Source organism: Micromys minutus, assembly GCF_963924665.1.
Source record: "Micromys minutus genome assembly, chromosome: 1".
Lineage (NCBI taxonomy): Eukaryota > Metazoa > Chordata > Mammalia > Rodentia > Muridae > Micromys > Micromys minutus.
This window is the reverse complement of record NC_137969.1, coordinates 134,345,524-134,359,962: the sequence shown is the minus strand read 5'-3', so window position 1 is coordinate 134,359,962 and position 14,439 is coordinate 134,345,524.

Sequence of the window (14,439 nt, the reverse complement as noted above, 5' to 3'; positions counted from 1 at the left end):
AACCATGGTGGAGCATGTGTCCATTTTGTATGTTGGAGCATCTTTGGGGTTTATGCCCAGAAGTAGAATAACTGGGTCTTCAGGTAGTACTATGTCAATTCTCTAAGGAATCACCAGACTGATTGCAGAGTGTTGTACCAGTTACAATCCCATCAAGAGTGGAAGAATATTCCTATTTCTCCTCATTCTCACCATCATCTGCTGTCATCTGAGCTTGTGATCTTACCCATTATAACTGGTGTGAGTGGAATCTCAGGGTTGTTTTGATTTTGCATTTCCCTGATGACTAGGGATGTCCAGCACTTCCTTAGATGCTTCTCAGCGATTTGATATTCCACATTTGAGAATTCTTTGTTTAGCTCTGTACCACATTTTAATAGAATTATTTGATTCTCTGAAGTATATCTTTTTGAGTACTTTGTATACATTGGATATTAGGCCCCTATCAAATGTGGGGTTGGTAAAAACCTTTTCCCAATCTGTTGGCTGCCATTTTGTTTTCTTGAAGGTGTCCTTAGCCTTATGAAACTTTGTAATCTCATTAAGTCCCATTTCCAGTCACTGGTCTCAGATCATAAGCCACTGATGTTCTATTCACGAAATCTTCCCCTGTGCCTATGTGTTCTAAGGTTTTTCCATACTTTCACTTCTAATAGTTTCAATGTACCTCATTCAATGTGGAGATCTTTCATCCACTTGCACTTGAGATTTGCAAAGGAGAGAAAAAAGGAACTATTGTCATTCTTCTGCATGCTGGGTGCCAATTCACCAACACCATTTGTTGAAGAGGCTGTCATTTTTCCATTAAATATTTTCAGCTTCTTTGTCAAAAATCAGTTGACCATATGTGTGAGAATTCATTTCTGGATCTTCTATTCTGTTCAATTGATCAACCTGATGATCTCTACGAGTACCATGCAGTGGTTTTACCACAATTGCTTTGTAATATAGCTTGAGGTCAGGGATGGTGATTCCCACAGACGTTTTCATATTGTTGAGGATAGACTTTGACATTCTAGGTTTTTTTGTTATTCCAGATGAAATTGCACATTGCTCTTTCCAAGTCTATGAAGAACTGGGTTGGAATTTTGATGGGGATTGCATTGAATCTGTAGATTGATTTTGGTAAAATGTCCATTTATACAGTGTAAATCCTTCCAATCCATGAGAATGGGAGATCTTTCCATTTTCTGAAATCTTCAATTTCTTTCTTCAGAGATTTGAAGTTTTTGTTATACAGGTCTTTTACTTGTGTAATTAGAGTCACACCAAGGTATTTCATATTTTTGTGACTGTTGTGAAGGGTATCTTTTCCCTAAATTCTTTCTCACTATGTTATTCCTTTGAGTAGAGTAAAGCTACTGATGTGTTTGAGTTCATTTGATATCCTGCCACTTTGCTGAACTTGTTTATCAGCTGTAAAACTTCTCTGGTGGAATTTTTTGTCATTCAGTATACTACCATGTCATTAGAAAATTGTGAGATTTTGTTCTCTTCCTTTTCTGATTTGTATCCCTTTGGTTTCATTTGATGTCTAATTGCTCCAGCCAGGACTTCCAGTACTATGTTGAATAGGTAGAAGGAGACTGGACATCATTTTCTACTCCCTGATTTTAGTGGGATTGTTTCAAATTTCTCACCAATAAGTTTGATATTGTCTATTAGTTGCTGTATGCTGTTTTTATTATATTTAAATATGGGCCTTGGACTCCTGCTCTTTCCAAGACTTTCAAAATCAAGGGGTGTAAAATTTTGTCCAATGCCTTCTCAGCATCTACTGAGATGACCATGTGGTTTTTTTCCTTTGAGTTTGTATGTATGGTAGGTTATGTTGATGGTATATTAATCCATCTCTGCATCCTAGGGATGAAGCCTACTTATTCATGGTGAATGGTTATTTTAATATGTTCTTGGATTGGTTTTCAAGAATTTTGATGAGTATTTTTACATCAATGTTTATAAGGTAGATTGGACTGAAGTTCCATTAACTTGTAGAGTCTTTGTATGCTTTAGAAAGGGAGTTATTATGGCTTTAAATAATAAGTTGTGTATTGTTTCTTGTGACTCTATTTTATGGAATAGTTTGGAGAATATTGATACTAGGTCGTCAATAAATATCTGATACAATTCTGCACTGAACCCATCTGGACCTGGGCTTGTTTTTGGTTGGACGGCTTTTGTTGACTGCTTCTATTTCTTTAGGTGTTATGGGATTATTTAAATGGTTTATCTGGTCATGGCTTATCTTTATTATATGGTATCAGTCTAGGAATACATCCATTTCTTCAAGATATTCCAGTTTTGTTTAGTATAGGCTTTTGTAGTAGGATCTGATGTTTTTTTGAATTTCTTCAATTTCAGTTGTTATGTCTACACATTCATTTCTGATTTTGTTAATTTGGATACTCTCTCTCTCTCTTTGTCCTCTAGTATCTCTGTCAAAGCGTTTATCAATCTTGTTAATTTTCTCAAGGAACCAGCTCTTGGTTTTGTTGATTCTTTGAATGGATCTTTTTCTTTCTATTTGGTCAATGTTTGCTCTGAGTTTGATTATTTCTTGCAATCTACTCCTCTAGTGTGTATCTGCTTCTTTTTTTCTAGAGTTTTCATGTGTACTGTCGAGTTGCTAGTGTATACTTTCTTCAGGTTCTTTAAGGAGGCACTCAGAGCTACGAGTTTTCCTCTTAGTACTGCTTTCATTGCATCCCATAGTTTGGGTATGTTGTGCTTTCATTTTCATTAAATTCTAGAAAATTCTTAATTCCATTCTTTATTTCGTCTTTGGCCATGTTATCCTTTAGTAGGCATTATTCAGCTTCCTAGTGTATGTGTACTTTTTGTTGTCTTTGTTGTTATAAAGACCAGCCTTAGTCCATGGTGTTCTGATTGGATGCATTGGATTATTTCAATCTTCTCATATCTATTGAGGATTGTTTTTTGATGATTATACACTGAATTTTGAAAAGGTGCCATGAAGTGTTAAGAAGGTGTATTGTTTTGTTTTAAGATGAAATGTTCTGTAGATGTCTGTTAATTCCAATTGGTTCATAACCTTTGCTAGTTTCACTGTATCTCTGTTAAGTTCCTGCTTCCATGATTTGTCCATTTATGAGAGTTCAGTTTTGAAGTCTCCCACTATTATTGTGTGTGGTGCTATGTATATTTTGAGCTTCAACAGGGTTTCTTTTATGAATATTTGTGTTCTTGTATTTGGATCATGTATGTTAAAGATTGAGAATTCATCCACATAGATTTTCCCTGTAATGAGTAAAAAGTGTACTTACTTATCTTTTTGATAACTTTTGGTTGCAAATCTACTTTATTTGATATTAGAATGGCTACTCAAGCTTGTTTCTTGGGCCATTTGCTTGGAAGGTTTTATCCCAACTGTTTACTCTCAGATAGTGTCTTTCTTAGTCTCTGAGATGAATTTCTCTATACAGCTGAAAGCTGGATTCTGTTCATGTATCTAGTCTAATAGTCTATATCTCTTTATTGGGGAATTGAGTTCATTTATTTTAACAGATATAAAGGAATAGTGATTGCTGTTTCTTGTTTATTTATTGTTGATGTAGAATTCTGTCTGTGTGACTTTCTTCTTTTGGTTATCTTGGTTAGTTATTTTCCTGCTTTTTTAAGAAATAGTTTCCCTCCTTGTTTTGAGTTTGCCATCAATTATTCTTTGTAGTGCTTTGTTTGTGTTTACATATTGTGTAAATTTAGTTTTGTCCTGGAATATCTTGGTCTCTCGACTTATGTTGATTGAAAGTTTCCCTGGATATAGTAACCTGGGCTGACATACCTGTTCTCTTAGTGTCTGTATGATGTTTACCCAGGATCTTCTCCATTTCATAGTCTCTGTTGGGAAGTCAGGTGTAATTCTGATTGGTCTGTCTTTATATATTACCTGTACTTTTACCCTTACTGCTTTTAGTATTCTCTATTTGTTTTGAACTCTTGTGGTTTTGATTATTATGTGTTAGGAAGAGTTTCTTTTCTGGTCCAATCTGTTTGGGTATCTGTAGGCTTCTTTTGCATTCATGATCATTTCAGTCTTATGGGAAAGAAAGTTTTCTTCTGCAATTTTTTGAAGATATTTACTTACGTTTGAAGATATTACTGTTTCTTTTGGTTGATATTCCTTGCTTTATTCTATTCCTATTATCTTTAGGTTTGATCTTCTCATTGTGCCCTGGATCTCCTGTACATTTTGGGTTAGGAGCTTTTTGGTTTTTGCATCTTGTCTGACTGTTTGGTTTTGTTTTCCATGCTGTCTTCAGCCCCTAAGATTCTCTCTTCCATCTCTTCTAGTCTGTTATTGATGCCTGCATCTGTGAATCCTGATTTCTTTTTTAGGTATTTCATTTCCAGGATTGTGTGTTTTTGTGTGTCTTTATTGTTTCTCTCTCCATTTTTAATTCTTTCATCTGTTTGGTTGTGTTTTCCTGTAATTCTTTGAGTGATTTTTCTGTTTCCTCTTTAAAAGCTTCTATTTCTTCATGTGTGTCCTCCTGTGCTTGTTTAGGGGAGTTATTTAGGGGCTTTTCCATTGTCATCATGAGTTATGGTTTCAAGTAGGCGTCTATTTTTTTTTTTTTTTCTGGAGTGTTTGGCAATTCTTGCTGTGGTAAGAGAGCTGGCTTCTGATGTTGACAAGTTACTTCTGTTCTTTTGCTTTCCTCTTGCCATCTTGTTGTCTATGATTATAAGTGGTCTTGTTGTCAGTTACTGGCACTTGTCTCTCTTGTGGATCTGAGGGCCTCTAAGCTCAGGAAGAAAATTGCTTCTGAGTGTTCGGCTTTTAGTAGGCGAGCATTGGGTTTGGGGAGCAGTGACTCAGCTCTATCTTGATCGACTCAGGTGTGGGAGCTCTTGTGAGGCTGTTCTGGGAGCTCAGCCCTTTGGCCACAGGTCCTGATTACTACTGACAGGCACCTGGCACTTTCTTCAGGCCAAAACGGACCCTTTTCCAGATAGTACAGTACTTTCTGCTCTCTGAGAACGTCTTGTGTGCTCTTTCTGGGCCTATGTGCCAGGCTTCCCTCTGGTCCAGGTGTGAGAGGGCCTGTAGAGCTGAATGTCAAGCAATGCCATTCTTGGGCATACCCTGTTTTCCACTGACAAGGGCCTATGACTTACTGTGGGCCTGTGTGTTTATTATGCTAGTATGGGTTTATGTGTGAATTCTGAGTCCCTCTGCCAGAGGCCCAGCCCTTACTGTGGGCTGGAGGAGCTCCTTTTCTGTGAGCTCCACCTAGCCCTCTCTATGCTTTGGTTACTTACAATGCAAACTCACCTGGTCTGTGTCCCTGGATCTCTGCTGTTCCCTGTGGCAAAGGGACTGTGTGCTTGGTCCTCGAGAAAAATAATTAATTTAAAAAACAATTTGTAGATATGATAGAAAAAACACATTTAATGTATTTAAAACTAGGATGGAGAGATGGCTTGGTATATGTCTTGACCAAAGGACAAGAGTTTATTTTCTTGTACCCATGTCTAATATCTCCAAACACTTTAACAAAAATTACAGGATATCAGATGTCTTCTGGACCTCAGTAGAGATGCATTCATGTGCACATAGCTTTGCAAAGACACACCAGCAAATACATATTTAACAATAAAATTTAATCTTTAAACATTTGCTAATATTTTAAGTATACATAATTTTAATTATGAACACTGATACAACTTGAAATTATGCCTCTCTTTTCTTAAGATGTATTTTTTATTTATATGAGTACATAGTCACTCTCCTCAGACACAACCAAAAGGGAGAGCATCAGATTCCATTACATGGTTGTAAGCCACCATTTGGTTGCTGGAAATTGATCTCAGGGCCTTTGAAAGTCAGTGCTTTTAACCACTGAGCCATCTATCCAGTTCCAAAATTATGTTTCTTAAAGTATTCATGTATAGACATGTATATATGCATTCTTCTACTGTCTATTTATTTAGACCACTATTATTCTATTTAGACCACAATGCTGTAATGTTCTTTTTGGACTGTATGTTTTCTCGGTATTTTTTTTTTTTTAAAAAAAAACATCACCTGTAATTGCATTTCCTTGCAGCAATGGGAATATTATTTTGATAATTATTCAAGGGTCAAAAATGATTCTATCACAATTTTTTTTACTTTCCAATTTGTATGCAAAAACATTTACTTTTTTTCTAAAGTAAAGGTATCAGTACATTAAATTATATATACATAATGCAAGAATAAATGTTCTCCATTTAAATATGCTCCTTTAAGTTTTTCAGTGTTTTCAGTAAGATTTCAGTAAAGTCACATAAATTATTTATTAATGTCCTAGGAAGTATTACACAAGAATACAGAGGCTTCAAGTTTTACTTTGGCCATTTATTTTTAAATTTATATTAATTAAAATTCTAAATCATTACAGAAATGAAATGATTAACTTTAAATTGTGTCTTTGCCTTAATGAGTAACCAGTTAAGCTAAAAAAATTACTAGATCATTTGAAAGTAAAATATAATTATGTGTTTCTTTGGAATTACATGAATTAAAATTTCATCAATTTAAAAATAGTGCCAGTTTATTTATTTCTATTCTTTCTGCTGTCCCTCAGAGCTTTAGTCATTTCCCCCCACCCAATACCAGATTATGTTTGCCTCCCCCTCCTTCCTTTTCCTTCTAGTTCCCTGCTTCTCTCCATTTTGTTTGCTTTCTTATCCCACCCAAGTGAACCTGAGGCATCCTCATTTTGGCCCTTCACATTGTTGACCTTTTGGAATTCTGTGGAATGTATCTTGGGTATTCTGTACTTTTTTGTAAGGTGGGGAGCTAGTATCCACTTATTAGTGAGTACATTCCATGCATATCCTTTTGAGTCTGAGTTACCTCACACAGGATATTTTCTATGAGGTTGAGAGGACCCTCCAGAATTTACCAGAGACCTTGGAGGTAAATGACCATAAGAACTCAAAGGAGAAACCTTAGATGAATGCTCTCTAGTAGGGAGAGAGAATTGTAGAACCCACCTCCATCAGAAGACAGGACATCTGGTGAGGGGTGGGGTTGCTATCCCACACTCAAAACTCTGACCCAAAATTGTTCTTGTCTGAAAGAACTGTAGTGATGAAAATAGAGAAGAGCTTGAGGAAAAGCAGGTCCAGAGACAGGCCCAAAGGGTGATGCATCAAGGAAAGGCCCCATTGCCTGACATCATTACTGAAGCTATGAGCACTCACAAAAAGGAACCTATCATGATTACCCTCCCCTCCCACCAAAAACAGACCCACCAAGGAACTGAAGGAGTCAAATGCAGATAATTGCAACCAATAAATGAGCAGAAACTGATGACCTCTGTGGTTAAATTAGGAAAAGGCTGGAAGAAGGTGAGTAGGAGGGCAACCTTCTAAGAGGACCAGCAGTCTCAATTACCCTGGACACCTGAGGTCTCTCAGACATCATCAACCAGGCAGCATACAGCAGCTGATATCTAGGTTCAGTCAGAGAAGATGAATCTAACCATCAAGAGATGTGAGACTACAGGGAGTTAGGGGTCTTGCAGGGTAGATGGGATGGGGACATACTCATGGAGGGAAGGAAGGGAGGAGACATGGGATATGGAATATCTGGAGGGTGGACCAGGAGGTGAATAAAATCTGGAGTGTAGAAAATCAATTAAAAATTGTGTAGTGACAATTTTATAATTTTTAAAAAATCCACATATAAATTTTTATTCTAAGTTGCCAGATGTTTCTGAAATACTATCTGTCTGATCATATACATCATTACACACACACACACATCTGTGTGTGTGACTATCATTTGAAAACACATATAATTGCATGGGTTTCAATAAAACATGTGAATTCTGTAAGCTTCTGTTCAGTTCAGTTGAACTATAAGCACTATCTAGAATGGCAGAGAGTGAGCTAGGTGGAGTTTGCTTTGCAATCATGTACACCTGGGTTTTCATTCCTCTCAAATCAAATAAAGCTGGCTCTTGTGAGCAACTCATATGGATCCCTAGGCTTTCTGGGTACAGCATCTAAATATAGAGCCCCATGTCTAGTGAAAGACCCTAATTAAATGAAGCAATCAATAAATAAATGGAGCAGAACATCTAAAATAAACTTCTGAGCTTTTCACTCATATTCATAAATTTTGTACATGCATTGCACATAGTATACACACTTATATGAATAGTATGTATAAAAATATGCTTACTATTTAGTATAATATATATGTTAATTAGCTAAATAAAAAGGATAAACAGCAGAATGATCAGCTTTTTATGAATATCTTAGAACTTTTAGAAGGAGAGAATATATAATAAGAACAATAATATAATATGTTCATATGTAATGTTATTAATTAATGTAATTTAATTTAAATCAATGCTGATGATAAAATATATACACACATGTAAAAGCTAGTATGTGCCATAAGAGTTGAAAGACACTACATATTTCCGTGTAGGAGATGAGAAAAGAATCTCAAAGTTAAAGAACAACTTAAATGCCTTGCATGTGTGTATACCTGGTATAATTCCATACATACAAATAAAGAATGTAAATAGTATTTTATATGTCATGTATTGCATATTATAATCTTTCTTTATGCAATTGCCCTGATATCTATATTAAAATTATTATAGATATTGGAAAAAAATAAAAATCTCTTAAATGATGCCTTTTTGTTGTTGTTGTAGAGTGAATACTTTAACTAAAGTCAGGATAAATACATTTCTTCCTGTGTAACTTAGTAATTATTCTCCCTTATTTTTTACTTGATTTATTACAAAAAAATACTTAGTTTGCTAATAGAAATTCTAATGTCTGTTCCCTATTAGAATAGATTAGATGACTTTCACTTCAGATAATTCTACATACAAATTACTGAAATATTGTGTCTAAGTTTTTAGTAGGAGAGCACATAAATTGTACATCCACAAATTTTGTTTTATTTAAATACTAATAATTATAAATAACTAGGGGTTGAAAATAAATGGATCCAAAAGGTATGTACAGATACTATATTCTCTTTGTAATGGAAAAGCTTATTAAAAATAAGATATAAATCTGTTTACATATTAATATTTGTTTCAATTCATAAGTAAGAGTTAACAAATGAAGATCCTTCCTGACATCAACTCAGGCCTAATGATATTGATTTTCTTTTTATTTATTGATAGATGTCTTGTTTATGTTATTAATTACACCTTAAGTTTTCCAAATTTTACATTTGTCATTAACATAATATCTCCTTTATATAGCATTCTATTCAATGGAAACAAATTATTTTGAAGTATGCCAACCATCTTTCTTTTCAATAACACCTCAGAGCTCAGAGTTATGCCATTGAACACCCCTTGTTTCATAGTTGTGAATTCATTGTGAATTTGAACCATACAAATTTGTATAAACTAAATTTAGATGAAAGGTATTTTATTCAGATACACACAAGATTGTGTGTGTGTGTGTGTGTGTGTGTGTGTGTGTGTGTTTGTATGTGTTTAAAGTCTTTGCATGTCTGTATGTCTGTCTTTACTTGTGCATGTTTATGGGTGCATATTTCTAGAAGCCAGTAGCTAAGTGTTTGGTAATTGCTCAAGAGCCATGTACCATTTTTGTCTTCTTTTTCTATTTTTTTCCTTGTAATATCTTTTTTCTCACTTTTGTTTTTCAGCAAACTGTTGGACTTCAAGCTCACAACCTAGGCCAAGACGCATGGTCAGATACCACAAGGACAACCTGCTTGCCTCTTGCTAGGATCACAAGTGCTTGCTGTTATGTCTGGCTTTTTACACAGCATTGAGGATCCCAAGTCAGATCTTCATTATTTCATGTCACTATCTTTTCCAACTGATGGAATCTGCACAGTACAAAGTGATGGTGTTATCTAGAAATAATGTTGGCAATGATAGCAAATAAACTCTGACCACTAAGTCAGTTGTTCTAGGAAGACATCAAGCAGCAGGCATCCTGGGAAATTTAACAAGATTCTATCTCCAAATAATGAAATGTAAAAAAAAAATCATAGCACCGTGCTCATCTCACGTTAAGAAGACTCTGAGTTCAGCACAATATGCGGAAAGTTAAATTTAACATGAAGAATTATCCTAATGAGTGGCACAATAAAAATATAATGATTATATTTACATGTTACTGCATTATTTATAAGAAAACATGTTTTATGGGTCCCAAACCTTTAACCTAAACACATTAAAAATAAAGAAAATGAATGGCTATACAAAAATAAATGGTATCACTTAAATTCATTGGAATATTTGCTTAATTTGTACTTTTATAAACTCAGTGAATTACTTCTCTAAGACTTTAGATAACTATCCAGTGTATTCTATTTTTCTTATTTCTCCACTAATTTTAATTAGCTTATTTCTTCTCATATTAATTTCCTGTAAACAGTGTTCTAACTAATTAATTATATTAAAGTAACTGCTTTGAAATTTTATCCATTCAATGTTCAGTTTTAATGCCCCATGCCATATATATATATATATGTAAAACATATTAACTTATATATATATATATAAGTTAATATTTATCTTAGTATACATTAATGAAAATAATATTGATAGATTTTATAAAAGAAGAGTTTGTCAGCAGAATGGAAATGACAACCCTTCTCCATTATAATAATATTTTGATGAGGGATGGAAATATTAAAATAGTCATAGATTTAGTATGATTCAATGTTGACAGCAAACTCTGGCATTGGCTTCAGGCCTGCCTATATTGCTTTCTGATTTATACTGCCTGAATATATCTTACAATGATGAGCTACAGGTACATCCATTAAACTTAGATAGGTAGTACTTAAATGCTTAATAACTCTTCATAATGTGACATGTCTCTCTTGACCAGTTGCAATAATTTCTTTTCACTGAGTCTTACAGTTCAAAAGATAAAGTCTGATATAATTCACGAATAATTCAGGTTTGCCATTACATCTGAGGAAAGATAAATATGTACTTAACTAAAAGGCTACAATGTCATTTCTAGCCTAGGAGAAAAGAAAGACAAAGCACTGAGCCAATGGAACTGCGAGTTTTCTCATGAAGAGTTGACAAATCTATAAATATGTAGAGTGGATACTTAATACCCATTAACTGTTTTCCTTATAAGGTAAGAAAATAAAATTTGACCATTATTGAATCAATTTATCATGTATGTGGGCAGTTTATATCTTGGTCAATTTGTTGTAAGATTATTTTGTAGATGGATTGATGATTGATAATTTAACATATAAAACTGTTTGATAAGTTATTGACTGTGGAGTCATGTTTTTACTGGGCAGTGGAGGACAGTGTATGAGAGACAAGGTATCCAAAAGATGTCATCTGATGTCTCAATCTTTTATGACTTGGGAATCATGGGCTTATGCACTTGCATATGTGTAGATACAAACACACACACACACACACACACACACACACACACACACAAACACACACAGCTTGCTATAATCATGACTCATGCTTTGACAATGGTGAGCACAATGAGAACAAGAGAAGTGAGGCAGACACATTCAGCCTGTATGTCAACAGTAGTAACTACTACTTAATGAAACAAGAAGCGAAACTGAGTCTACTTTTTCAACTAAAAAATAAACTTTTAAACAAGAAAATAAAGTATTGTGAGCACAAAAAAAAAAAACTTTAAAATAGACATTTAGTTTCGGAATCATGCAGGACAGTCCCCTGAACATCTTTGTGTCTATGATTAATATAGTTATATAATTCTGGTCAGATCCAAGGCTTAGAAAAATAATGTTAGAAATTCTAAATATACATTTATTTCATATTGAAAATATTTAAATTTTATTTATTTAAATTTAACTATACATATAAATATATAAAACTGTAAACACACATTTAATTAGATAAATAAATGAAAACTTTATACATTAGTAGGTTAAAATTAAAAAAATCAAGTAAAGGATGAAATTATGGGGTACTCTACTGGAAATAGATGCCATAAGTTAAAATTAGTCTGCAGATAACTCTCATGCTTCATAGGCATTGCAGTTTGGTATAAACACTTAATTTATTGTGGTGTCAGGTAATAAAGGCTTTTTTTGTTGTTTTTTTTTTTGTTTTGTTTTGTTTTTTCTGTAATGATGTTAAGCTAGAAAACAGGCCAGCAGCTTTCAGGTCAGGTCTAACATCAATCAACCAAAATTTGTGTCCCAGGTATGTGGTGACATTAGTAGTGGAGGTCTACCCTTAATTGCTAAGCCACCTCTTAGGACTATGCTGATGACATATATAGTCTTATTAGTAGTATGAACTAATCTGAACAGTCAGTCAATCAAATGGAAGATTTTCATTTGAATGAATTCTTGAGTACTTTGGTTTTGGGTAGTCCATGTCTATGATTCTTATTTTTTTTTTCTTTTTCTTACAACTATATTTTTAGAAGGAGAGAAACATGTACAGATTTTTAATAGCATTTGGCATAAAACTATATGCATATTTTTTTCAGTTCTTGATTTTTTTAAAGGTTTTAGAGTATACATTGAAATATTACTAGTTACCATAAGCATAAAGTACATGTAAAAAAATATAACATGGAAATAGTCAGTTTTATTTGTGTGTATAGATTAAACATAATGATTTTTAAATACCAAAAATTGCCACAACACTATCTTCTTAGCTTTTGAGTTATTAGTGATTTAAGATCCAGATGTTTTTGTTTGTTTCTTTGTTTTGTTTTTTGGGTTGTTTTTGTTCTTTTTTTTTTTTTTTTTTTTTTTTTTTTTTTTTTTTTTTTGATCTTCATGTTATCTCTGAGTTGTTTCTTGAGTATTCGGAGCATTTTGGGGCTACTATCCAATTATCAGTGACTGCATATTAAGTTTGATCCTTCCTGATTGGGTTACCTAACTCAGGATGATATTCTCTAGCTACATTCATTTTCCTAGGAATTTAATAAAGTCATTGTTTCCAGTAGCTAAGTAGTAATCTATTGTGTGAGTATACCAAAAGTTTTGTATCCATTCATATACTGAAAGATATCTGGGTTATTTCTGGCTTCTGCCTATTAAAAATAGGGCTGCAGTGAACATGGTGGAGCATTTGTCCATATTGTATGTTGGAGAATCTTTGGGATACATGCCCAGAAGTAGCATAACTGGGTATTCAGGTAGTACTATGTCCAAATTTCTGAGGAACCGCTAAATTGATTTCCAGAGTGGTTGTACCAGTTTACAACCCCACCAACAGTGGAAGAGTGTTGCTCTTTCTCCCCATCCTTGCCAGCATCAGTTGTCATCTGAGTTTTTGATCTGAGTCATTTTGACTGGTGTGAGGTGGAATCTCAGGGTTGTTTTGATGAACATTTCCCTGATGACTAGGAATGTTGAGCATTTCCTTAGATGCTTCTCAGCCATTTTATATTCCTCAATTGAGAATTCTTTGTTTAGCTCTGTATCCCATTTTTAATAGAATTGTTTGATTATCTGGAGTCTAACTTCTTGCGTTCTTTGTATATATTGGATATTAGACCTTTATCAGAAGTGTGATTGTTAAAAACGTTTTCGCAATCTGTTGGCTGCCAGTTTGTTTTCTTGACAGTATCATTAGTTTTACAAAAACTTTGCAATCTCATAAAGTCCCATTTCTCTATCCTTGATCTTAGAGTCCAGGCCATTGAAAAATTTCACCTGTGCCTATGTTTTCTAAGGGCCTAAGATTCTTACACACACCAGACATACACAGACACACACACACACACACACACACAGAGAGAGAGAGAGAGAGAGAGAGAGAGAGAGAGAGAGAGAGAGAGAGAGAGAGAGAGAGAGAGAGAGACAGAGAGAGAGAAAGAGGAAGACAGACACAAACAGTGACACACACAGAGGCACACACAAAGAGAAAGATACAGAGAGAGACAGAGAGGACTGTTTTCTATACATATATAATTGTGTGAATATATAAATACAAGTATTTATATATGCATGTCTATGTATTATATAATTTTAAGTAGGTAAAAATTGTATTATTTCTTAGAGATATTCTTTATTGAACAACTTTATTTTAAAAAAGAGATAAATGTACTGATTTTAAAAGAAATTTCGCATAAAAGTATGAATACATTTTAGTCAGTACTTGATTGTTTTAAAAGTTTGATTGTATGCATTAAATCAGACTAGTTACAATGAGCATAAAGTACATGTAAAAGAAGATGTATCCTAGAAACAGTCAAAGTTTTCTTGGTGTGTAAAGAGTAAGCATAATGATTCTTCATTTTTTTGGCATTTGCTTTTTTGAAATTCATATAGTCTGTGAATTGTTTTTGGGGTGTTCAGAGCATTCTGGGGTTACTATCCAATTATCAGTTACTGCATATTGTGTCTGTTCTTCTGTGACTGGGTTACCTCACTCAGGATAATATTCTCTAGATGCATCCATTTTCTTAATAATTTCATAAAGTCATTGTTTCTTA